Here is a 15,967-nt window from a genome sequence, read left to right on the forward strand (position 1 = left end):
CAATAACATAATCACATATCATGTCCTTCAAGATACGAATAGTGCGCTCGGATTGTCCGTCCATCTGAGGATAAAACATGGTACTCAGCTAGACCCGCGTGCCTAACTCACACTACATGGCCTTCTAAAAATGTGATGTGAATTACGTGACCCTGTCAAAAATAATGAAAATTGGCACGCTGTGCATGCGGATAATCTCCCGGATGTAAATTCGAGCCAACTTCTCTGAAGAATAGGAAGTCATCACCGAAATAAAGTATGCGGACTTAGTCAACGGGTTCACAATAACCTAGATTGCATCATATTTTTTCAAGGTACGTGTTAAGCAATCCACAAAGTCTATAGTGATGCGCTTCCACTTCCACTCTGGTATCTCCAATCTCTGATCAATCCACCCGGTTTCTGATGCTCATACTTCAGCTATTAACAATTCAAATACCGAGAGACATAAGTGTCACGACCCAAAAATCGACCTGGTCATGATGGCGCCTATCGCAAAACTAGGCCAGCTGACACAACTCCCGAATCAACCATTATTCAATAAAAGTCATTTTTATACCATTTATTAATCGATAATCTCATGATGTAAGTCTAAATGAAAAGCGCGGAATAAATACACAAGCTCGACCTCGGGGTGTCACTAGTCATGAGAATCTACTACAACTGTCTAACAACATCAACACCAATATGGCCAGGAAAAGCACAAGAATACATAAGGAAGAATAAGGAGGGAGAAAAGCAGGGCTGCGATCACCAGGCAGCTACCTTGCTAACTCCGATGAACCTGCCACCGAGCTCAGAAATACCTGAATCTGCATACAAGGTGAAGGGAGTAATGTGTACGCCAACTCAGTAAGTAACCAAAGTAAATAAAGACTAAGCAGTAAGAAATCAAGTAAACCACGTCATAGCACCATAGTGGGTACATCATGTTTCCAAAATAGGATACAAATCAAATCATCTTGTTCAACTCCCATTTAGGGAAAATCCTTTGAAAAAATGTCTTTCTAACAGTTTTGGTAGAAGTTCAATGTAATTTATAGAGAAAGTGATGAAAATCATAACCGGCCCCTCGGCCAAAACATAGTTCGTATACAGCCCATCGGGCAAACAGAAATTCATAACCATCTAATAACTTAAAAATCTCAGTGGAAGTAACAAAGCCAAATTAGTAACTAAATTCCGAACACCTCGTAAAAACTTCAGTTTAAATTAAAGTTGTTTAAAATATTTTTTTAACATTTTCAATATGGCTCGGTCTAAAGACAAGTGAAAGCAGTAATTTAATCAACATATTCAATAGTGACTCACTTTAAGGAGGAGTGAAAACAGTAAGTTCATAAACAGTCCCCTCAGGTAAAGCATCACTCGTATATGTGTATATAGCTCTCGGGCAAGCCACTCACTCACTCATGACTCAACTCTCAGCAATCAGAGCTCATACTCAGCACTCACGCTCAATAGGTACCATATCATAACCGCTGCGGCGTGCAGCCCGATCCATATATATAGTCGACTGTGCTCACTGGGGGTGTGCAGACTCCAGAGGGGCTCCTACAGCCCAAGCGCTATATCGCTGCGACGTGCAGCCTAATCCAACATATCACTGTGACGTGCAACCGATCCATAAATATATAATCCTCACAACCAGGCCCTCGGCCTCTCTTAGTCATTAACCTCATACTCAGACCCTCGGTCTCTCTCAGCCATCAACCTCAGAAGCCACTCGGACTATCAGTCAAAACAGGGTGTCAACTTAAGAATATCATTTATAATATCCAAATTGAGTAAATAAGGCTGAATTATGAAATTAGTAAAACACAGCATATCTGAGTACAATTATTAAGTCAAAACAGTGAGGAAAAAGTAGTAAAAGCCCCATAAGGGTCCAAAACAGTTGGCACGAGGCCTAAATATGGCATTCCACTCAAAACATAGCAATACTTTCAAACCACAATGATATCAAACAGTTTTCAATCAAATATGCGACTTAACAGTCGTACGAGACGGACCAAGTCACAATCCCCAATGGTGCACGACTCCACGCTCGTCATCTAGCATGTTCGTCACCTCAAAGTAGCACAACAATGTGAAATCCGGGGTTTCATATCCTCAGAACAACATTTACAATCATTACTTACCTCAAATCGGATGAAAATCAACTCCGCAATGCCCTTGCTGCTCGACTCGGCCACAACTCGCCTCGAATCTATTCAACATCAGAATCATAACATCAATATACGCTAAGGAGACAAATCCCACGCTAAAATAATCAAATTACATCAAAAATCCCGAAATTGGTCAAACCCGATCCCCGGGACCACGTCTCAAAATTCGATAAAAATCATATCAATAGATTCCACATCCTTCCACGAGTTTATACATACCGAGATCATCAAAATCGGACCTCAAATGGCCCCTCAAATCCCCAATTTAACTCTCCAATTTCAAGTCTTAATTTCCCAACTCTTTCCCTAATTTTTCTCACTAATTTTCATGATTAAACAATAAAATAATCACCATAAACACAAGATACAAAGCCCAAGTAGCTTACCTCTCTATCAACACTTGATTCCCTCTTGAAATCACAGCTTGTAGATCCAAAGTCGCACAAAAATGATAAACAAATGACTGAAAATCGCGAAGGGCCCTTTTTATACATTCTGCCCAGCACTTTCGCACCTGCGATCCCATAAGCGCACATGCGCTTCCTCTTCTGCAGAACAACATCCGCTTATGCGGATTTCACTTATCTCACCAGGCATCGCATCTGCGGTCGCCTCACCGGTCCTGCGGAATCGCAGATGCGGTTACCAAGCTGCACCTGCGGTCCTCCACGCACTTGCGCCTCTGTTCCGCTCTTGCAGAGCTCGCACCTGCGGTCCCCAAATCCGTAAGTGCAGATATGACAGAAGCAACAACATCATCTGAAATTTCTCAAGTTCAACCTTTCTGAAATCATCCCGAGGCCCCCGGGACCTCAACCAAAAATACAAACAAGTCACATATCACCATTTGAACTTATGCCAATCTTCGGAACACTCAAAACAATATCGAATCATCAAAACACCCTCGGGTTCAAGCCTAAAGATTCCAATACTTTTGAATTCCGCATTCGATCAAAAAGTCTAACAAACCTCATCTGAATGACCTGAAATTTTGCACACACATCAAAAACAATACAATGGACCTACTCCAACTTACGGAATTCCATTCCGACCCCGATATCAAAAATTCCACTACTAACCGAAAAATGCCAAATTTTCAATTTCGCCAATTCAAGCCTAAACCTTCCACGGACCCCTAAAATACATTCTGATCATGCTCTTAAGTCCCAAATCACCTAATGGATCTAACCAAATCATAAAAATTCCAATCCGAGATCATATACTAACAAGTCAAAACTTGGTCAAACCTTTCAAATTTTAAGCTTTAAACTTAGAATTGTTCTTCCAAATTCATTCTGATTACCCTGAAAAACCAATATCGACGATTTACATAAATCATAATACATCACACGGGGCTAGTCATGCCGAGAACTAGAGAGTGAAGTGTAGAAGTTCAAAACGACCGGTCAGGTTGTTACATCCTCCCCCACTTAAACATACGTTCGTCCTCGAACATGCCCAGAGTTGTTCCAAAAATCATCAAATCACTGTGTAACCTTACCATGCACATACTCGGGGGTGATCCCACGTCACCCTATATCATATACGTCCGATAACACAACGTAACTGTAATTTCACAATCCAACCTAGCCCATAATCCTTAGAACCATCTTTCCACTTCTGAAATCATTTACAAGATTAGAATATCACATCTATACTATGAATAAGTCTGAACAAACTGTATCAAACCATATCTGCAACCTCAGATGCAATTACATGATATACCACATAACTCAAACACTCGTAGCGATAACTTCTAATCACACCAGTTGCTCAAAACAACTGAATATCGATAATAAGCCTCTTATCACATAAAGCCTCCTTCCAACACTTTTGTATACTGCCAATGATAAATGAGACACATAGAAAGTCATAACTATTTCTCAGATCAACTATTCGTGAAGCCACTCCTCCTTCGGCAAGGACCATAGCAAATTTATAAGCCGAACATCGATATTATCCTTCCACATGCAGACACCGAATCCATTCGTATTCATTCTAGATCCCAACGATCTCATCTAATCCAACACAGCTACTCTGGTGACATGACACATCAATACAATCTAAAGCCATAACTCATGCAACCCCTGCACCAATAAGCAACAGTCCCAATGTACTCAAACCATGGAAAGTGAATCAAATGAGAGAGCTGTACTGCAGGCTCACCAGTACCACCAGAACACAATGCTAAGAACCCATCACACATCGTAGAACCAGAACACATAAATCTAACCCGAAGGATCATAGCTCGACATAACTTCATCGCAATGCGTGACCCTATCCAAACACTCGTTAACATGAGACACTTCAAATTACCATGCTCAAAATCATCCACCAAGCGCAATTTGATGCCTAGCACCCAAAAGTGAATCATCATAACCATGGAGAAGCAAATGACGCAATGCCATATCAGTACGAAAGAACATACCCAATGCGCAACAAATCATACAACGCCCAATTACCTGTCTCGCTCAAATTTCACTATAAAGATCAAATGGAATCGCATCATTTATGCATATAACCCATAAATCACTACTCCTCATAACACAGAAGAATAACTCACAGATCACTCCAGAACACAGATAAGCTCAACAACAATTGAATGGCACATCTCTCAACAATAACAGTTTGGAGTCAACAATTCCAACCAGATGCAGAACAAACACCCATGATGGGCCTACCAATGAACCACAAATCAACTCTGGTCACCCACAAGATAAATAACCCTCTGAAAGTCCACAGTGACTAAATCACAATGCATACTACCCACTAACTAAACTTGGCTACATTTTCACAATCCACGACCACGAAACCATCTACTCATGGAAACTCTCAGCAATCCCAATCCATAAAGCACAAGAATCACCATATCCTATCCTAGTTACACTGCTGAACATCTAACACACATCTGATACTCGATCATCCCATGAGAGGTACTCCTAAAATTCTTCTGTGCCACTAAGCAAACTCGAATATCAGCAGTCGATCCAACAAGAGAGTGCCACAATACTAATAAAGTATCATCAACTGAATGACATTGCCCTTTTCTTTAATGTATACCCTCATCAAGCCACACCAATTAGTAATATCATTTCCCTAATCATCTGAAGCTGCCTGTGCTGCCTAAGAATTTTACGGCCTCCCTTTCAGAACTGAATCGTGACCTTACACATGCAAATCTCAATCCTACACAACATACAGTATATACCATACCATCCTAGGATAAACACGAGAACGTCATATCCCTTCCGAGCCACAAACAACTACGTTCTCACTAGCTAAGAACCTTCCATTGATCCCATCCAGAAGAAAATTACTATACATCCCATGCTTCTCACGCTCGTAGAAAATATACATCTCTAACCGTGTAGAAACCATCAAGAACTCTCCGAATTCCATTTGCACAAAACTAAACCATCAGGACTGAATCCTTCTAACTCAACCAAGCTACGCAGACCACTAAAGCCTAAGAGCATTATCGTGAAACACCTGTAGAAAATCATTACCTCAAAGCACCCAAAGAACTAATCATATCATTACCATGTCGACCCGGTCTATACCAAGCTATCCCATCTATCCAATTTCCTTTTGATTTACCTTCAACTTGATACTTCTTTTCGCTATAACACCACAATCCTCGACCCAGACTCACCACACGAGACCCCAGCATAAAACCACACCGTTTAAGGCTCATAAGCCGCTGGATACTCTCTTAAATATACCCAAACGCACCTCATTCAAAATACCTACCCTGAGGTGACTCTCTGCGAACCCAAAGCCATTACTTTCACCTTTCTAATACTGATATATAGAATCCCAATATTGATATCGAAATACCAGGAGTCTTGACACCCTCCAATGCAAACCTCAGTTTCTCGCTAATTATACAACTTGAAAATCACCAATTATTACATGTAAAATCTTAAACTCATTAGAACCATTCTCGAGAGTCATCAACTCTATTCATACTGCAATTAGGCCGATCAAACGTACCGGACGACCTGTGCTCCAATAGCACTCTAACACCGCAGAATGTAACCTCACCTTAATGCAACCAAACAACTTCCTGTTCGATGCACCGCACATCCTTTACCAAAAACAACTCAAGTCATTCCGTGATTCTGATACACTAATAAATCATAACATAACCTTTATTGAAATTTCCTTTACTCGAGCCATCCTCGGTCTCAACCTCCATAAGCCATAACTGATTTACCAGTACGCCCCAAACTGGAACCAACATTGCACATAACCGTGCAACCATTAATCAATAGCAGACTCCCCCACTTGGCTCAAAGCCATAGATCAAACACACCATAACCCATAATGCATATACTCTATTACTACCATAATACCATAGTGAGATTAAACTCAATCCTTCATGGGCTCGTGCAACACAGACCATCTAGTATTTCAAATCATTTGCAAACTTCGCGTTCACCCTTGTAATGGTCAAGACAACTTTTCTATGCGACCCAAACTCAAACTGCAGCATGTATAATTTCACTGATAAAGGAGATCTTCCAACAACAACATAAGGATCACACAAATATTAGAACACTCCACAGGAGATAACCCATCTGCTTCGCCTCAAACTAACATCTCTTTATACCCTTCCACTGTCATAAACATTACGCAGTCACTTAATCTTCCTAAGTCAGAACTCATATCACAACATGAAATCTACTTCAATTCCCAACTAGGCAATATGAAAAGGTCCTTCAACACGCTCACTAATCGAGCTATACATTAAATCACGATGGAGATCAAGCACCAGATAGTTCTTACTACTCCCAAGCCGACCCTTCTTGTCTTGTTCAAATCATATGTACACATCTCGTAGTCATATCATACTCATCACAAAGCTATCCAGTCATCACTCCCACTAATAGGGACAGTATCAGACATACAAATCCAAAAGCACGTGCTCACACAATCAACTCCTCAGTGCTCAAGCTATAGGCAAAACCCGGCCTCAAGTCCTCTAGACTAGTCCAACATCAACACACAAAGATCACACATTTCCCCTTAATTAGGGAATCATAAGACATCGATGCATATCTGATACTGAGCGCTCGTGCGCACATACGAATGCGTGGAAGGAATTTCAAGAGTTACATTTCAAGCTGAATCAAAGATGCACGACAAGAATTCAAGAATGTGAAGTTTTTCCTAAAGGTTCTGCAACCTCCCGAGGATAAGTACATATGTATCCGTAGCGATCCGCGAGACTCTACTAAACCTGCTCAAGACTCGTGAGACCTATGTAACCTAGGCTCTGATACCAACTTGTCACGACCCAAAAACTGACATGGTCGTGCTAGCGCATATCGCAAAACTAGGTCAGCCGACACAACTCCTGAATCAACCATTATTCAATAAAAGTTATTTTTATACCATTTATTAATCAATAATCTCATGGTGTAAGTCTAAATGAATAGTGTGGAATAAATACACAAGCCCGACCTCGGGGTGTCACTAGTCAGGAGCATCTACTACAACTGTCTAACAACATCAAGACCAATATGGTCGGGAAAAGCACAAGAATACATAAGGAAGAATAAGGAGGGAGAAAAGCAGGGCTGCGATTGCCAGGAAGCCACCTTGCTAACTCCGATGAACTTGCCAGTGAGCTTAGAAATACTTAAATCTGCACACAAGGTGCAGGGAGTAATGTGAGTATGCCAACTCAGTAAGTAATACAAGTAAATAAAGACTGAGCAGTAAGAAATTACGTAAACCACGTCATAGCACCACCGTGGGTACAACATGTTTCCAAAATAGGATACAAATCAAATCATCTCATTCAACTCCCATTTAGGGAAAATCCTTTGAAAAATGTCTTTCTAACAGTTTCGGTACAAGTTCAATGTAATTTATAGAGAAAGTGATGAAAATCATAATCGGCCCCTTGGCCAAAACATAGTTTGTATACATCCCCTCGGGCAAACAAAAATTCATAACCATCTCATAACTTAAAAATCTCAGTGGAAGTAACAAAGCCAAATTAGTGACTAAATTCCGAACACCTCGTAAAAACTTCAGTTTAAATGAAAGTTGTTTAAAATATTTGTTTAACATTTTCAATAGAGGCACGGTCTAAAGACGAGTGAAATAGGTAATTTAATCAATATATTCAATAGAGACTCACTTTAAAGAGGAGTGAAAACAATAAGTTCATGAACAGGTCCCTCAGGCAAAGCATCACTCGTATATGTGTATATATATAGCCCCTCGGGCAAGCCACTCAGTCACTCATGACTCAACTCTCAGCAATCAGTGCTAACACTCAACACTCACGCTCAATAGGTACCTTATCATAACCGCTGCTGCGTGCAGCCTGATCCATATATCGCTGCGACGGGAAGCCCGATCCATGTATATAGTCGACTGCGCTCACTGGGGGTGTGCAAACTCCGGAGGGGCTCCTACAGCCCAAGCGTTATATTGTTGTGGCGTGCATCCCGATCCATATATCGCTGTGACATACAGCCCGATTCATATATATATTGCTGTGGTATGCAGCCCAATCCATATTGCTGCGGCGTGCAACCCGATCCATAAATATATAATCCTTACAACCAGGCCCTCGGCCTTTCTCAGTCATTAACCTCACACTCAGACCCTCGGTCTCTCTCAGCCATCAACCTCAGAAGCCACTCGGACTATCAGTCAAAATAGGGCGTCAGCTTAAGAATATCATTTATAATATCCAAATTGAGTAAATAAGGCTGAATTATGAAATCAGTAAAACACATCATGACTGAGTACAATTATTAAGTCAAAACAGTGAGGAAAAAGTAGTAAAAGCCCCATAAGGGTCCAAAATAGTTGGCATGAGGCCCAAATATGGCATTCGACCCAAAACATAGCAATACTTTACAAAACACAATGATATATAATAGTTTTCAATCAAATACGCGACTTAACTGTCGTACCGAACGGACCAAGTCACAATCCTCAATGGTGCACGACTCCACGCTTGTCATCTAGTGTGTGTGTCACCTCAAAGTAGCACAACGGTGTGAAATCCGGGGTTTCATACCCTCAGGACATCATTTACAATCATTACTTACCTCGAACCGGATGAAAATCAACTCCGCAATGCCCTTGCCACTCGACTCAGCCACAACTCGCCTCGAATCTATCCAATATCAGAATCATAACATCAATATACACTAAGGGGATAAAGCCCACGCGAAAATAATTAAATTACATCAAAAATCCCGAAATTGGTCAAACCCGACCTCGGGCCCACGTCTCGGAATTCGATAAAAATCACATTAATAGATTTCACATCCTTCCACGAGTCAATTCATACCGATATCAACAAAATCGGACCTCAAATCCCCAATTTAACTCTCCAATTTCAAGTCCTAATTTCCTAACTCTTTCTCTAATTTTTTCAACTAATTTTCATGATTAAACAATGAAATAATCACCATAAACACAAGATACAAAGCCCAATTAGCTTACCTCTCTATCAATACTTGATTCCCTCTTGAAATCACAGCTTGGAGCTCCAAAGTCGCACAAAAATGATGAACAAATGACTGAAAATTGCGAAGGGACGTTTTTATACATTCTGCCCAGCACTTTTGCACTTGCGATCTCATAAGCGCACCTGCACTTCCGCTTCTGCGGAACAACATCCGCTTTTACGGATTTCACTTATCTCACCAGGCATCGCATCTACGGTCACCTCACCGCTCCTGCGGCATCGCAGATGCGGTGACCAAGCCACACCTCCATGCACCTGCGCCTCTCTTTCGCTCTTGTGGAGCTCGCATCTGCGGTCCCCAAATCCGCAGGTGCGGATATGACAGAAGCGACAACATCAGTTGAAATTTCTCAAGTTCAACATTTTCGAAAACTATCCGAAAGTATCCCGAGGCCCCCGTGACCTCAACCAAAAATACAAATAAGTCACATATCACCATTAAAATTTATACCAATCTTCGGAACACTCAAAACAACATCAGATCATCAAAACACCCTCGGGTTCAAGCCTAAAGATCTCAAAACTTTCGAATTCCGCATTCGATCAAAAAGTCTACCAAACCTCATCCGAATGACCTAAAATTTTGCACACACATCACAAATGATACAATAGACCTACTCCAACTTCCGGAATTCCATTCCGACCCCGATATCAAAATTTCCACTACCAACCAGAAAATGCCAAATTTTCAATTTTGCCAATTCAAGCCTAATCCTTCTACGGACTCCCAAAATACATTCCGATCACAAGTCCCAAATAACCTAACGGAGCTAACAAAATCATAAAAATTTCAATCCGAGATCGTATACTAACAAGTCAAAACTTGGTCAAACCTTTCAAATTTTAAGCTTCAAACTGAGAACTGTTCTTCCAAATTCATTCCGATTACCCTGAAAACCAAAACCGACGATTTGCATAAGTTATAATAAATAACATGGGGCTTGTCATGCCCGAAAACTGGAGAGCGAAGTGCAGAAGCTCAAAACGACCGGTCAGGTCGTTACAATAAGCAACAATATTTCTTCATCCTTCGCCACCAATAGTGTTGTTTCAAGTCACGGTACATCTTCATGACACCTGGGTGAATATAATAGCGTGAATTATGGGCCTCCTCAAGGATCAACTCTCTTAACCATCAACATTTGGAACACAAATCTGGCCTTGAAGCCGCAGAACACCATCATCACCAATCACAACCTCCTTAGCACTACCCCGCTGCACCGTGTCCTTCAACACCAACTAGTGAAGATCATCAAACTGGCGAGTCTTGATACGCTCCAACAGTGGTTGTTCCACAATACAAGCAACAGCTCGGCTAGACTCTGAAACATCCAATCTCACAAATTGATTGGCTAAGGCATGAACATCCATAGCTAGTGGACTCTCTACCGCCGGTAAATATGCCAAATTGCCCATGCTCTTAGCCTTCCTACTCAATGCTTCGGCCACTACAAAAACTTTAGCCTTTCCAAGATGATATAATATGGTGATATCATAGTCTTTCAATAACTCTAACCATCTCTGATGCCGCAAAATAAGGTCTTTCTGCTTGAACAGGTGCTGGAGAATCCGATGGTTGGTATAAACCTCACATGGAATGTCGTATAGGTAGTGCCTCCAAATCGTCAGTGCGTCAACAATGGATGTCTACTATAAATCATCCAAAAGGTAAATCTTCTCATAAATCTTCAACAACCGAGATGCATAGGCAATCACCCTACCGTCATACATCAGCATTGCACCAAGTCTAATATGCGACACATCAGAACACACGGTGTAAGATACTGAAACTGTAGGCAGCACCAACACTGGGGCTGTGGTCAATGCAGTCTTAAGATTTTGAAAACTCAACTCACACTTGTCAAAACATTTAAAAAGAGCACCCTTCTGGGTCAATTTGGTCAATGGGGTTGAGATAGATGAAAACCCCTCCACGAATCGGCAATAATAACCCGCCAAACCTAAGAAGCTCCGAATCTCTATAGCTGAAGTAGGTCTAGTCTAGTTCTGAACTTTCTCAATCTTCTTAGGATCCACCTTAATGCCCTTGGAAGATACAACATGGCCTAAAAAAGGCAACCGAGTCCCACCAAAACTCACACTTCAAAAACTTGGCATATAATTGGCGATCCCTCAAAGTCTGAAGTACAATCCACAAATGTTGTTCATGATCCTCTTTACAGCGGGAGTAAACCAAACTATCATCAACTAAGACAATCATAAAAAAATCCAAATAAGGCTTCAACACCAAGTTCATCAAATCCATAAAGGTTGTTGGGGCATTAGTTAAGCCAAATGACATTACTAAGAACTTGTAGTGACCATACTGAGTTTGAAAAGCTGTCTTAGGGATGTCTGATGCCCTAATCTTCAACTAATGGTGGTCAGATCTCAAGTCAATCTTGAAAAATACCTTGGCACACTAAAGTTGATCAAATAAGTCATCAGTCATCGGCAATAGATATTTGTTCTTGATAGTGACTTTGTTTAACTGCCTGTAATCTATACATATCCTCATTGTTACAACCCATATCCACACGCGTTAGTTTATGCCATATATTAGTTAACATAAATTCAAGAAGGAATTACCTTTGAGATGATAAGAAGTTAATCCTATTGGTCTTAAGTGATACAAGGGTGTATAAGGGCGATTAACAAATATTAGAAGTTAAACGAATCAAGGATATGGTAACTCGTATTTTCAGGTAAACCTAGAGGTTCTTAATACACTCAAGGTCATGTATTAAGGTGTTTGAATTATAATATCCGTATCATAAGTCTTGAAGTCAAACGAGTTATGAAACAAAAGTTGACAAACGTTGTCGCAACTTAGGTTCATAATTTTACTTAAACATTAGGTTAAATGTTTCTAAGCTTTTCTCCTAATTTACAAGGAATTATGGGGTGATCTACCCACCTAATTAAATATCTACGAGTTAGTTTCCAATGCATTTAACCATTTGTCAATACGATCATGGAGTATAGACATATTCATATTTTCACAGGCCTGCGCAGATTGGTAGATGACAAGTAGGTGCATCACCTACTTGCCAAAATGATAGGACAAAATTAAAAGACCTAAGTCGGCCAAGAGAGGACTTTTAAGGGGTTATGAACTCAGTTATTTCATCCATATTTCATACCCTCAAAACCAAAGTTAACCCCTGCAACTCCTCCCCAAAAATCCCACACAAACCTAATCGATTTTCCCTCTCTTTCAAGTTCTATTTGAAGGTAAAACCTAGAGTTAGAAGAACTAAGGGAAGGGCTGAGTTATCCAACAAGTAAGGTAAGTTACTACCATCTTTCATACATTTTTGTCTGCTGTGAATTCATGGTAATTCGTTCTATACATGTAAGAACTCACGGGACGATGATCGGAAACCGTGAGTTTGAGTTATTCACTTGTAGCAGACTGTTTTGTGTTGCTATTAGGATGCGTGTTTTACTACTATTTTGTGGAGTTTTGGAGGTGGAAGTGTGAGGAGGAACACCATATATATATGTAGGGTTGTGGGCTGATAGTGATTCGTAACATTTCCGGGTCGTTTGACACGACTACGGTGGTCGTCGTATGTATGATGTAATTAGGTTGTGCGTGGACTGTTTTGGGAGGCTCAATATGTTTATTATTGATGTTGTTTGGGCTGTTTGGTGATTGTTTGGAATGGTGTGAAGTCATATATATAGGGGAGGTGCTGTCCGTTTCAACGTAAAATAGGTTGTGGTCGATACATAATAGTTTTGACGCTTAAATGATAATGATAGTATCCTTTCTCTTATTGTACACTAAGGAGTTGTGACAATTGCATAGCTTGTGATTGGGGCAGTATATACAAGGTATGTGAGGATATCCCTTTTCTTCTTTTGCACGACTCTGATTGTACATAATGTAATGAACGAGATTCCAAAGATACTCTACTCTTAGAAGCTAGCAGTACTTACATTGCTTTCCCTCTTATGGAACGATTGATGTTAATGTTGCTTCTCTTATTCTTATGTTATCAATGTTGTTGGTACTTCCTGATTCTTATAAGGTTCGTAATGAAGTGTTGGTCCTAATAACGTGTACAGAGGATACCGACCTTATGTCACTCCGAAAGGTTTAGAATGTGATTCCATGAGTCGAGCATGCATTATATATATGTATCTATTTTACTCTACCGAGTCGCGCTATTGTCGGCCGGGTACGTCACATATTGTGCAACCACTGATCAGTTGGGTTTTACCGAGCTCCACGTGGCCGGGTACTATTCTACCGAGCCTTATGACGGCCGGGTACGTTTTTACCAAGCCTATTATGGCTGGGTACGATATGATGATGATAATGCCCACAGAGGCGTATGTTTTAAAAGTTTATGTATACATACATATGTATCATGCATTTCATGTCAGTAGCCCTCAAAGGTACTCAGATGTTCCAGGTTGTATATTCTCTATCCCTGCTTACATTACTGTTCGTATTTATGGTTCTCTGCCTTACATACTCAGTACTTTATTCGTACTGACGTCCTTTTGTTTGTGGACACTGCATGTCGTGCTGCAGGCCCTAATAGACAGGCAGGTGCAGCTCCCCCACCACAGTAGGTTGTCCAGTTCAATAGTGATTGGCGAGATCCCTTCTCCGAACTTGCCGTGGTCTTGGTATGAATTTCTGTTATAGACATTATAGGTATGTCGAGGCCTTGTTCCGGCTATGTTGTAACACTTATGTTCATTTAGAGTCTCATAGACAAGTGTCGACTCATGTATAGTTTGGTATGCCTTGTCGGCTGGTTTTTGTTGTATAGTCTTTCATGGTAGCGTGGTAGCTCATACCTTATATGTAGTTTCTTGATTGTCTGGTCATCCCCTGCTATGTATGTTCATGCCGTCATATTTTATTGCTGGTTGTCCATGATCCAGGTCTACCATTTATATTGATCTCGTCAACCCTAAAAGATAATAAAAAAAGTTAGACAAAATGTACGTTGGTGCTCGACAAGTATGGTCGGGTGCTATTCATGGCCCTCCAGTTTGGGTCGTGGCAAACTTGGTATTAGACCAAGTCTGTCCTAAGGATTGTCTATGAGCCATGTCTAGTGGAGTCTTGATTATGGATGTGTAGTGCGCCACATTTATAATTAGGAGGCTACATGACTTCTAGGGTTGTTACCTTCTTCCTGAATCTAGATCGTGCGTAGAGTTGAGTCGTAAGTGTTTGTCTCTAATATTCACCTTATTTTCTTTCAGTGATGCCTTCGACTAGGAAGCAAACAATTAGTAGACGGCTTGATACAGCTGCGGGAGAGGGTACCAATCAGGTGCCCCAAGCCAGAGCAGGCCAAAGTGAGGCTCAGAGTGAGATGCCGTCTCATACCTCATCTACCCCGTCTCCTCCAGATGATATTAGGAGGCACCCAGCACCTCTAGTTCCTCCGTCTGACACTACAGACCAGGATATGTGGAGTGCTTTGTAGTTATTGACTAGCTTGGTAGCTGCTCAGGCTCAGAGGCAGAATACAGGTGCTGCTGAGAAACCAGTTAGTACGAGAGTTCGTGATTTTATTAATTTAGACCCTCCAGTGTTTACCGGATCAGACCCCAAGGAGGACCTGCAGACTTTTATTGACCAGGTTCATCGTACACTTCGGGTTATGCATGTTAGTGATACAGAGGCAGTAGAGTTGGCTTCTTATCGGCTACGGGATTTAGTGGTTCTCTGGTATGATAGTTGGGAGAGATCCAAGGGTTCGAACGCTCCTCCAGCTATGTGGAAGGAATTTTCTGAGGCCTTTCTTCGTCACTACTTGCCAGTTGAGATACGACGAGCTAGAGCTGATAAGTTCTTGAACCTTAGACAAGGTAATATGAGTGTGCGAGAGTACAGTATGCAGTTTGATTCTTTAGCAAGGTATGCTCCCCATATGGTGGCCGAGATGAGTGATAGGGTGAATTTGTTCGTGAACGGATTGGGACCACATCTAATAAATGAGTGCACGACAGCTTCCTTGGTGGAGGGCATGGATATTTCCGGTATTCAGGCTTATGCCCAGACCTAGAGGATCGTAAGCGCCAGCAGAGGGCAGATAGGGAGCAGGATAGGAGCCAACATAAGAGGGCAAGATTTGCAAGGTATTCTAATGACTTCAGAGGAAGCGTCAGGCCCCAGTCTTCGAGGAGTTCGGTGCCACCTATAGCTAGTGCTCCCCCACAGTTTCAGAGGCCTCAATATGATCGATTTACCTATTCTGGTCCACATCAGAGTTCGCAGGCATCAGGCTCGCAACATCACAGGGATACTAGTGAGATGAGACCC

This window comes from Nicotiana tabacum, chromosome 11 (genome assembly GCF_000715075.1).
Source record: "Nicotiana tabacum cultivar K326 chromosome 11, ASM71507v2, whole genome shotgun sequence".
NCBI lineage: Eukaryota > Viridiplantae > Streptophyta > Magnoliopsida > Solanales > Solanaceae > Nicotiana > Nicotiana tabacum.